This window comes from Lampris incognitus, chromosome 2, assembly GCF_029633865.1.
Source record: "Lampris incognitus isolate fLamInc1 chromosome 2, fLamInc1.hap2, whole genome shotgun sequence".
Classification (NCBI taxonomy): Eukaryota; Metazoa; Chordata; class Actinopteri; order Lampriformes; family Lampridae; genus Lampris; species Lampris incognitus.
Genome location: NC_079212.1, coordinates 18,171,497 through 18,184,151, shown reverse-complemented (window position 1 = coordinate 18,184,151; position 12,655 = coordinate 18,171,497).

Below are 12,655 nucleotides of genomic sequence, written 5' to 3'. Positions count from 1 at the left end.
GTGAAAAAATATGACCATACATCAGTGTTGTTCATGTAAAGTTTTATAAACTGCTTGGGCAATTGAGTGACTAGTCAATGCTGGTGTGTGAACATGTATGACTAGTGCTAGAAAACCACTCTGGTGTATTTAACACTTTTTCTGTGTGCTATGCACCACTAATGTTGCAGAGATGACAACGTACCCAAACATAAAATCAAATCAATTCACGTTTGAAACACGGTAATTATTTTTTTTTATCTGAATGACACAATTCATGTGAGAATGGACATAATATAACAATAATTTGGTTCAAGGTTGTGAAATACAGCAATTGTGATTCAGCAATGATGATTCGGATGAACGGCGTGTGACCTCTCCCTTGCATAAATTTAGCATCTTTTCCTATCTCTGCATGTGTCCAGCAGGCCATGTTGGGTTTGCAACATGAGTCAATGAATTCGCAAACACAAACACTATGACGTGCAACCACACTAGATCCACTCACAGTGAATATGAGCAGCATTTATAATGAAAGCTGGGCGAGGGATACACAGTAAATTAATTTTAGAGATAAAGAAGGTCAAAATACAAAAGCAGCTATCTGACGATCTCATTTCGTCAGCAGTCTGCAGTTTGGAATTAGAAGGAAGCTAACAGGGTTGTTTAATTTTCCCTTTTACAAGTCAACATTTTCATCTCATTTGGGAACACCTATGAATAGTGAATACTCTGCAACCTGCACACCATAGCGTTTGCTTATTTGCAGTATTCTCTACTCCATACCAACCTTTATTATTGTCATTTAACTTCAATTACCCCCATCGTATTTTCTGTGGTTGTCATTGTGTGTTGTGTATTGTCTAATCTTGATCTGTATGTGTCAACCAGATACAAATACCTTGTACGTGGAAACACAGTCGGCCAATAAATCTGATTTTAATTCTGGTTCTGATTTAGCATAGTTGAGTGCATGTGCCAGACTTGCACTAACAAACACATCCAATGTGAGCAAATAAAGGGACATCAGGACATGCTGCCAGTCTGTCTCAGGTCTCAGACTGTTCACACACACACACACACACACACACACACACACACACACACACACACACACACACATGCATGCATGCATGCACGCACAAAATCAAATCTCATCACGTGCGCACAAATATCCCGCGTCACCATGACTGTGAGGTGACTGTTTTGGTACAACACATTTGGCACAAACAAAGCAAATAAAATTAGAACGATGTATTCGTGGCACAATGCCATCTTTTTGCTTTGGTTGACCCTTTGCAAGCCAAACGTTTCCTTCGACAGTTTTTGTATGGCTGGCAGATTTGATTTCCTAAGATAGATAGATAGACAGATGAATCAAACCAACTCTCTATCCAAAAGTTGTTCCAAGTTGTCCCCACTGCAAAGTAGGTTTGTGTCATCTGCAAATAAAATTATTTTTAGTATTTTTGAAACCTCACATATATTATTAATGTACAAAATAAACAAAAATGGCCCCAGCACTGAGCCTTGAGGAACCCCACACTTAACCTTCATCAATTGTGATTTATAATTATTAATTTGTACATATTGGTTCCTATTATTTAGGTTACTGGATAGCCAAGAAAGAGCTACTCCTCTGATTCCATATGTTTGTAGTTTTATTAATAATAAGTTGTGGTCAACTGTATCAAATGTTTTTTTTAGATCTAAGAATACTCCTATAGCATATTATTTCTTTTCTATAGCAGTTGTTAGACAGACAGACAGACAGATAGATAGATAGATAGATAGATAGATAGATAGATAGATAGATAGATAGATAGATAGATAGATAGATAGATAGATAGATAGATAGATAGATAGATAGATAGATAGATAGATAGATAGATAGATAGATAGATAGATAGATAAAATTGAATGCTACAAAATACAAGTTCTTGTGTTTAAGAGGACATAACCACACCTTCAGAATCAGAATAAGCATTACTGGCCAAATGCACACGAGGAATTTGAGGTATGCTGCACAGCAGCTTCTTGCACTTGCAGACATCACTCACACAAAAAAGAAAAAAAGAGAGTAAAAAATCAACGACACAAAGACAAAAAAGGAAAAACCAAAGAAATAAATGGAACAACAACAGGATATTGGGGGCAAGCATGTATGCACAACAGGTATGTCGCTACTATACAGAGTTTTTATGGTTGAATTATCAACAACTTATGCCCACATATTATACCATATTGCTTATATACTATATTGCCCATACACTATACCATACCATGTACTCATAATCGTACATACTTAGACAAGTACTACCGCATAATGCACTCAAACATCAATGACATGCATGGGTACACACATGGGACAAGGACTACCAGGAGAGGGGACAACACTTTCCAGGAGCCATTTATATCTTAAACAATGTAGAATAAGAAATGGTACGAGCTACAGAGATGTCAGCTGCTAAAACTGAATTATATCAGGATTTAACAGGTATGGATGGATGGATGGATGGATGATGGATGGTTGATGGATGGATGGATGATGCAACAATTCAAAATTAACATGTTGCATGGAGTAATATTTGTGGCAATTAAACCTAACATGCGCCTGCTATCGAGAGACAGTGACCACGGAGAGCGAGCAAGACACACAGAGAGAGAGAGAGAGAGAGAGAGAGAGAGAGAGAGAGAGAGAGAGAGAGAGAGAGAGAGAGAGAGAGAGAGAGAGAGAGAGAGAGAGAGAGAGAGAGAGAGAGAGAGAGAGTCGGCCTATCGGAGCGACGGACGGACGACGCTTCATTTTATCGGCTGATTCCGCGTTTACTCGTTTCCCCTATTCCGTTTCTTTCTTTTCTTTTTTTAAATGCAGGTTTGAACGATCGGAGGTTTACACGGCGAGCCTGGACATCCTCCCTTCCGCCCGCAGTGTCGTTATTGTGCCGTATCCCTCCATCTTTGACCGCATATAGATGTATTTCGTGTCCCTCGTTGCTTCCAATAACCGATGTCTATGTGCTCCCGCCGCCCTGCGCTCTCGATAGATGGTGCAAGTCAAAATGTCCAAATCGTCTGTAGATCCTCTGTCTGGTGTTGAAACAGGTTCCCAGTCACACTATTTTCAAGTAAGTATCGCATTTTTTTTCTCCTTTGCATAACGACCAAAGTGTGGCCAGAGGACGGTAACGTCTTGCTACTTGTTGTTGAAACGAGATAACGCCTTCCCTGGATACCTGCAGATTGACGCCAATATAGAGCCGCGATTAAAGGACGCGATTATCCACCAAACTTAGTCACGTCGTCATCGCCCAGCAGACACAATGCAGATGAATAATCTTATTTGTGAATCCAAATGCGTGTACATACATATAGCCTCTGGTTTACGTTGAACTCGCAAATCGGGCCTTTATGTTGTCTGCAATGATGGTTTATTATTTATTTCAGTGCATTTCCTGCTAAGCTCCGCATGCAGGCTGCAAACGAGCCGGCTCGGATCGATACTCTAAATTGCGTTCTGCGTGTTTTTTCCCCCACTTTGGTACAGGTGCAGGCCATTGTCGACTCACCTGTAGCCTATGTCTACAGAGGGCCTCATATAGATTCACACTTCCGAATTGAAAGTGGAGTAGGAGGTCTCTCCAAAAAAAAAAGAGCCATGATCTGCATTAGACTGCAATGTACACACAGATTCAGTGCACTGGACTTTTTTTTTTTTTGACGCTGGCCAAGTGGATAGTATGGGGACAATGACGTGTTCTGGTGCACAAAGACTCGTTTCACCGGATTTCACAATTTCAGTTATTCAAGGCAAAATGAATTGTCCATCATCAGTCGTATACACTGTGATTATTAAGCATATCTATCTGTCTGTCTTACTATCTATGGATCTGTCTATCTTGCTCATTATGCAGTTTGCAGGTCTTGAGCTCGCAACTTTGTGTATCTATGTCTCTGTCTTCTCTGTATAAAATTTGTACCTGCAGGTCTCTGTGTGTGTGTGTGTGTGTGTGTGTGTGTGTGTGTGTGTGTGTGTGTGTGTGTGTGTGTGTGTGTGTGTCTATCTCTCTCTGTAAATGTATCTACCAATCTCCTCCCCTGTCTTGCCCCCTTCTTACTCGTTTTCACCCGTTTTCTTTTTCCACAAAAGCTGCCCAGGAAGTTGCCTAAACGGAAGAGTCGCTTCAAACGCTCAGATGGCAGCACGTCGTCCGACACCACATCCAGCTTCATCAAACGCCAGGTCAGCTCTGCAGACACTGTTTAGTGTTATGGCCTGGACTTGTTATCCCCGTTTTCCATTCATATTCCATTGTGTCCTGTTGTTTTATTGTTATATGTTATGCCTCAGGCTATCACACTGCATGAATGAGGTAATCTTGATCACTTTTAGACAAGCGTATTACTCTAAGAAAGGGGGTGGGCTGTCAAAAGCTCTTTTAAGACTGAAAGTGTCCCCGTTTAACAAAAGGGTCTCCCCTGGCTTATTTTTTTCTGATTTTCTACCAGACCCCAATGATCTACCAAAGTCTTGAATTTCCTTTCTAGGCTCACAATAGTTATACAGGGGTATTTCCCATGCGGGCTCTTCTTGTTACCAGAGCCGCTGTAATGGCTGTGGTACTTCCTAAATCCAGCAGAGGGCAGCAGCAACTACAGAAGAAGTCATAGTCGCATCAAATCCCAACCCAGCCCAGTTTTTTAATTAACTTTTCCAGGTCAAGTAAGCGGGAGAGGCTGAGATGGAGTTTTGGTGTTATTTAAGAAAATCTCTGGATCTGATAAAAAAAAGGAAAAAAAACACTCACACACAGATAGAGAAAGAGAGATATTCTGCAAAAATAAACGGTCAATTCACGCCAAGCCTATTCCGCTTGACTAAACTGGATCATATTGTCCAATCAAGCTTAATCGATTTCACGTTTTAAAATCAACATAGATAATTGTCATTTCACTTAGTGCACTCCATTTTGATCTGCAACCTCCATATGTTGTTCATCAAAATGGATTTCATCAGTTTTTTGTTTGTTTGTGTTTGTGTTTTTTTTTTTTTGCCCTGTGAAACATTCGTCTGTTTATTGTTTGAAAGAAAGTCAGTGGGTCTTGGAGAAATGGGGAAGCAAGAGGCTTCACCAGGATACAGACAGATTTCACCCAAAAACCGCCACATTACCGAGGTCCATCAAAGACAGAATATCAGGAACGATTCAAATAAATCCTTTTTAGAATGGAATCTAGTGACTTAAAGTGGCAAACTGCAAGGATTTCCCCAGCATCCCCCAAACCTGGGTATATTTCCTATGATATTCCCTTCAAAAAAAAAAGACAGTCAATCATTGTTTGCATCAATTCTTTTCATAGATACAACTGGGCCAATGCACTCACACACATGAACTTTTGAGCTATTAATTAATTAAAACAGCAATACAGACTGTCTCAGAACTGTAAAAAGAAACGGAGGGAGAGACAGAGAAGCAGAACGGAGGGCTGCCAAGATCTGGATTAATGGATTAATCTATCAAACTACAGTGTGGACCTCAATGAGAGGAACCGGTTCCTGAAATTTAAAGGTACTATACCGTATTCAGCACCAGCATCTCAGACCAAACCAAAACATACCTCCCCTCTCCCTTAACGTTCTTGGCAATTATTCCGTTCGGTTAGGTTGGAATTTTGATTATTTTTTACGGTATAGAGTTATTTTACTAACATTAGTAACGTATTCAGCTTGGTAAGGAGACTTCTTCGATCTGCCAAGTGACCTAAATCAATGTAACGTAATTACTAGCTTGCTAGCGACCCTGCTAATGCGAGCCACCTCACGTGCACTAATATGCACGCGCGGCCAGACTGGCTTCCAAAACAAAAGAACTCGGATTGTAACGCACACAGCGGGAGCGTGACGTCATTCTATACCCAGGACGCCATTAGTCCACTACTTCTTTACCTTGCCTTATAATTTGATTGCTTCTTCTATTGGATCGGCAAATACCCTCTCTTTAGTTTCACCTAGATTGACAGAAAATATACCACATCAGATGCACAGTATTGAGTTTTTACACTCACGTTGAAAACGAGTCAATGTCTCATCTGTTTGAAAGAGTTTTATGAAAAATGGACTGTCCTGAACCCCGATACTGTAACAAACGACCCCATTCGCTGCGTTTCCATGCACAGTTAAGTCGAGCTACGGTTATAGCTCGATTAGACAGTGTAATTGGACTACTGTCGTCCCAGTATGAAAGAACCGGGGAAGAATCGATTTATTGACGAAAGTATATCCCACCCCGGTACGGTAGGTGGCGATATAACCCCCTTCAGCTGGTTGCTATTTTTTAATTGCAAAAAATACACATACAGGAATCAACATGACAGCAATGTACAGAAAACTTCAAACTGAAACCCACAATGAACAAAACAGACTCCCCATTTAAAACATAACAATGTTCTATATAATGAAAAAATACATAAACTGAATAAAAAATATTAGAAAAAACAAAAACAATTGCATTAAAACTGAAAACAAATATAAGAATAACGAAGCATTAATTTAATGCTTCTTTAACAGCTATTGCTATTGGACCTTCTTCCGGTTGACCTATTGCGTCACATACCAAACAACCGACAAACAAGTTAGCAAGAGGCAAATAATAATTACTTATCATGGGTGAAGGGAAGAAAGATAACCGTAATGTACCCAATATTGGGTTTATTTTTCCTTTCTTTGCCAATTTTATTTTATCTGTTTTCATCCCCTGGCATTTATGTTCTTGATTGTTCTGTTTGTAAGTTCATAAATGTTGCTATTAAAAAAAATAAAAGGGCAAGCGGGTTCCATGTCGATCGGTGAAAACATGGACAACTTTGCAGCGCTGTACACTTCATACGTATTCTGCGCTTTACTCTTGGTACGAATGAGATGCACGCTATCGCTGGTGATGTCCGAAGGCAGACGACAACGCCGTATGCTCCCGGAGTGTTCCAACCACGCGACTTCTGCTATGCGCCACGTTCTGCCCTCTTTACTACCACGGGCTTCTCGTACATGTTGGATGCGGGTCAGGAGCAGAGACTGGTGGGAGAGGGTAGTTTTGAAAGATTTTTCCTAAGTTTGTCTCCTTGTCTGTCCAGAAGTACGTGTTCTCGCTCTAGCAGTCGCCTTGTTGATACTGTTGATACTACGCTGTTCGACTTCCGGGTGAAAGACCGCCGCGGGAACTATGGATCATGCGCAGAAGGTGCTGCAGCACCCTCTAGTGGAGATGGGGATAGCCTGCAGCAGTAGCCTAACCTGCGATATGCCGAAATGAAAACGAAAAAATAAAACATCAGTATAAGGCTAGTAATGACGACGGGTTAAAAATAATATTTTGATTATTTATTGAAGAAATTATTTGTTGAGGAAACGTATTCATTTGAACAACATAGTAGCCAATCAACAACGCTCTTGAGTCTTGACGTCAAACACGCTAACAGAGAAGCAACACAGTTGGGCAGCAAGGGCCGCTCTGATGGCCGAGCGGAATAAACCGCCTTCTTGCAATCCGCTCGTCGTGTGGCTGGGAGGTTCGTATCCCAGACTCGCCGTAACCGGTCACAGCCAGAGCGTCCACGGGGTAAGGCATTCATTAGGCCACCCTTACTCGAGGGACAGTGAGTGTAGATCGGTGTAGTGTTCGGGGACTCGTCGTTCTCCAGCGACCCCTCTGGCCCATCCGGGCGCCTGCGGCCAAGCAACCGAAAGCATTCCCCCTACGTCTCCTTAGTGTGCTGGTGGACCTTAGCGCGCTGGCACGCTACACATGCAGCTGCCCACCCCTTGACGTCCTTGCGGAGGCCAGGCCAGACGAACTTGGAACCGACCAACTCCAGGGTGCGAGAGGGAGTGAATAGAATCGAAAACTCGACGGCGCCAGGCCACTGGAACAACGGGGCGGGGACGGCCGGTGGAGACATCGCAGAGGAGGGCAGGACTGCCTTCCTGCATCACAGCGTCCTCTAGCTTGAGACCGGTACGCGTTGACCTAAGGGCAAGGACGTCCGGGTCACTGGGCTGGTCGGCAGCCATAGCGGAGAAATCCACAGCGAGGTGCACAGGACACACAAGCACACGCGACAGACAATCAGCAACAGGGTGGGACTTCCCGGCCACATGCTGAATGTCCGTTGTGAACTCAGAGATCGCCGCTAGGTGGCGCTGTTGACGAGCAGACCACGGCTCAGTCACCTTGGACATGGCAAAAGTCAGCGGCTTATGATCCACATAAGCCGTGAATGGGCGACCCTCCAGCAGGAAGCGGAAATGCCGGGTTGCAAGGTGCAGTGCCAGCAACTCCCGGTCAAAAACGCCGTACTTGCGCTCGCTATCTTGCAGTTTGCGGCTAAAAAATGCGAGTGGCTGCCACGCATTCGCCACACGCTGTTCAACCACAGCCCCCACGGCTATGTCAGACGCATCGGTTGTTAAAGCTATGGACGCCGTGGGTGTGGGATGGGCGAGGAGGGCAGCGTTAGCCAGGGCGCACTTAGCTCCGTCAAAGGCCTGGACCTGTTCGGGAGTCCAGTCGACAGGGTCGTTAGCCTTCTTAAGCCGCAGGGCTTCGTAAAGTGGCTGAAGGAGGTGGGCAGCGCGAGGGAGGAAACGGTTATAGAAATTCACCATTCCCAAGAATTCCTGCAATGCCTTAACAGAGACCGGGCGAGGAAATTCCGCCACCGCTTGCACCTTAGAAGGCAACGGGACCGCGCCTTGCGGCGAAATGCGGTGACCCAAGAAGTCCATCACCGGCAGTCCAAACTGACACTTGGCCGGGTTGACTATCAGGCCGTGTTCGTCCAGACGACGGAAAACCTGTTTCAGGTGCGCCAGGTGCTCGTCAGCTGACGGACTGGCCACTAATATGTCGTCGAGATAAACGAACACGAAATCAAGGTCACGCAACACCGAGTCCATCAGCCTCTGAAAGGTTTGCGCTGCCCCCTTCAAGCCAAAAGGCATGCGCATGAATTCGAAAAGCCCAAACGGGGTGATCACTGCGGTCTTGGGCACGTCCTCTGCGCGCACGGGAACCTGATGATAGCCGCGCACCAGGTCCACCTTAGAGAAAATAGTGGTACCTGCCAGGCGTATGGAAAAGTCCTGTATGTGTGGGATGGGATAGCGGTCATTGGCGGTGACGTTGTTCAGGCGGCGAAAATCGTCGCAAGGCCGCCACGACCCATCCGCCTTGGGCACCATGTGAAGCGGCGAGGCCCACGGGCTGTTGGAACGCCTCACTATACCCAGACGCTCCATGATGGCGAACTCCTCCTTAGCTATAGCCAATTTTACCGCGTCGAGGCGCCGCGCGCGCGCAAAAACTGGCGGTCCCAGAGTGGGAATGAAATGTTCTACCCCGTGTTTAGTAACCGCGGTGGAAAAGGCAGGCGTAGTCACCGATGGAAAATCCGCCAGCAAACGCTGAAAAACATCCCCTAATGCTAAAAAGTTAGCGTGTGTTAACGGCCCGGCTCCCCTTGTCTCGCACGGAACAGTGGCGAAAGACACAGCATCAATTAAACGGCGGTTTGCAACATCAACCAGCAGACCATTAGCACACAGAAAATCCGCGCCGATAATAGGAACAGTAATGGCGGCCACTACAAAGTCCCACTCAAAATGGCGCCCGTGGAAGCAAACAGTCACCAACCTTGTGCCAAACGTCGCAATGGACGAACCGTTAGCTGCACTTAACTGTGGGCCGCCGCCTTCGGCCGACCTGTCTGTCTTAGCAGGAGGGAGTAGGCTCTTTTGCGAGCCTGAGTCCACGAGAAACCGTCTTCCTGACATCGTGTCCTTAATGAAGAGCAGCTCACTACGTCCGCCAGCGCCCACAGCTGCTACTGAGCGCTGGCCCTGGAGTTTCCCGCCGTCTCAAACGTGCACGGAGGGACGCAGCGCCTCGCCTTGCCGCCGAACCGCTGGTGGAAGAAACAGAGGCCTCTCCCGCGCCGTCTCCGGGCAGTCACTTCAGTCACCACTGCCGGGTCCGCGTCCTCCGACGTCGGCTGCAGAGGCTCCGATGCCACACTCTGCACAGAGAACCGTCTGGTAGCCAGCAGGACCCGATCGGCCTCCTCAGCCAAACCTCGGCAGTCACCAGCGGCCAGACACGGGGAGTTAGCCAAAGCCGCGCGCACAGGAGACGGGAGCTGGCGCAGGAAAACGTGCGGGAAAAGGAACCTACCTTCGTCTGAGCCTAGCAGCGACAGCATATTGTCCATGAGATCCACAGCCGTCCCATCGCCCAAACCGGATAGGGAAATGATTCTATCTGCCCTCTCTGCGGTAGATAGGCTGTACCTCCGGAGCAGATGTTTGAGGGCGACGTATTTATCGTGTTGCGGAGGGGCGCGCAACAGCTGCATGGCCCGGCGTGTGGACTGCTGATCCAGCGCAGCGACGACCAGATAGTATCTGGAGTCGTCCGCGGAGATTCCACGCAGGTGGAACAGCGCCTCGACATGCTGGAACCACGAGGCAGGGCCGCTCTGCCAGAACTCTGGGAGTTTCACAGCCGCGGCGAGAACGGCCGGCTGTGAGAGTTGGGGCGGCGTGGCCGAAGTGGATTCACACACATCTTCTGCTCCAAACATGTTCAATTCGGGGTCACCAATGTGGCAGGAATGAGGAAAAACACAGGAGACCAAGGCGAGTTTGATGTTTATTCCTCAACTCCAAAAACCAACTGCAGCAGGAACAACCCTGCACCGGCGAGCCCGGGAACGTAAACCACGCCACCAGCTCACAGTCCTGCTGGGTGAGAGGCATAGCCCCTAGTGTCCGCCACAGTGTAAGTGTTTAACCACAGAGTATATATCTCTCTGTTTAACTTGCTCGATTGCGTTGCTTTGAGCCATTCGCTAACAGGAAATAATACGTCAATTGTTTACCGTCACTAGGCAACTTGATGCCAGCTAAACTTGCTCATACACGCACTTTCAAAATAAAAACACAATCGTTGCTTTGGTCGAGCTCTGATAGCTAACGTTACTTCTGTCTTCCTTCATTAGCTAGAGAAAACAGTTATTTTTTTCCTTTATTTTCCTTTCTTTTTTACACTCAGATATGCAATCGTGGGATGATTTTGCACACGCTACTATTTCCAACAATGGATTCCAGTGAATGATTTAGGTTGGAATTAGCCTACGTCCAATCTCAGAATTATGGAGCATCTAGACCGTGTTTTACATTTTTTTATCTTGTATTTAAAAGACTAAATGGTCAGTTTAACAAAAACTAGACTACATCACTTTCTGTTAAAGTAATAAACACATGTTTTCGTAATTTTGCACACCATTCATTGCCTGTCATCTTTAAGCATCTTTCTGTAAAATATGGTATTTTTATTTGTAAAAAAAAAAAAATATATATATATATATATATATATATATATAGTAACATGCATGGGTAAGTAGACACTTTGGTTCTTGACCAACGGGTCGGACCCTTTAGTCGACTGGTTAACGTTGTCGCTTGCGGTGTGGGAGATATGGGTTCGCGTCTCGGTTGTGGCGGTCATACAGTTGGTAGCACCCCCTACTTAGAACGTCTTCCTGTATACATGCCAGAGTAAATCGATCCCCAACCGCACTATCTAGGTGTGTTAATCCGACTTGGAGAAAATTCGATTTAGTACGATTACAGTCGGACTAACGCGTTTACATGTATTTTAAAAGTCCAGTTTTAGTCGGACTAACACAATATATCGACTTTTTCTAACATAATGTAAACGTAACAAAGCTTTGGGAAACATCTGGGTTACATTTAGATATGTGGCAGTTCACGCAGAGTTCATGAGGATGGACTATAAAGCCGCGTTCCTACTAGGTCCTAGTGGGGGTGGGGGGGGATGAAAAGAGCTGAGCAGACATCTTATTTAGGGGGGCACATTAGTTATCCTGATCAAGGGCTCAATGACAATCTCAACATTTCATGGGAATATCACACAGCGTAAAATATTCATGAAACTCATTTGCAGACCTCCGACGAAGCGGTACATGGGTTCGTTTCCCGCACTTTCGCTCATTTTTTATACATTGCCACCACCCTCTTCCTTTTTTGTGCATTTAGATGGTGCCCCTTAATATTAAGTTCTTAGCTCTGTGTTAGTTACTGTATTTTTTTTCCAGAAATGGTAAATGGACTGCATTTGTATGTGCTTTTCTAGTCTACCGACCACTCCAAGTGCTTTACAGTGTATGCCTCATATTCACCCATTCACACACATTCATACACTGATGGCGGAGGCTGTCATGCAAGGCACCGACCTGCTCATGTTCAGTGTCTTGCTCAAGGACACTTCGGCACACTCTCTGGAGGAGCCGGGGATCGAACCAGTGACCCTCCGATTACTTGACAACCCGTTCTACCTCCTGAGCCATGCCCTCCCATCTTGAGAGGAAGAGGAGAAGAGGAATGCTGGCCAGATTCAGCTCTCTGTATATCTGGGTCATTGGACAGGTTACAAAATATAGCCTTCTGTTGCAGATAGATACTATTAAAGCTGAAATCTGGGATTTTTCTCCATTAATAAATAACTATTTTACCCATCTGAACCACAGAGTCAGGTTCATTAATGCTAAACGACATCTTTACCATGGTTGGAGACACTCTTTATATACCGCTTAAGAAGTG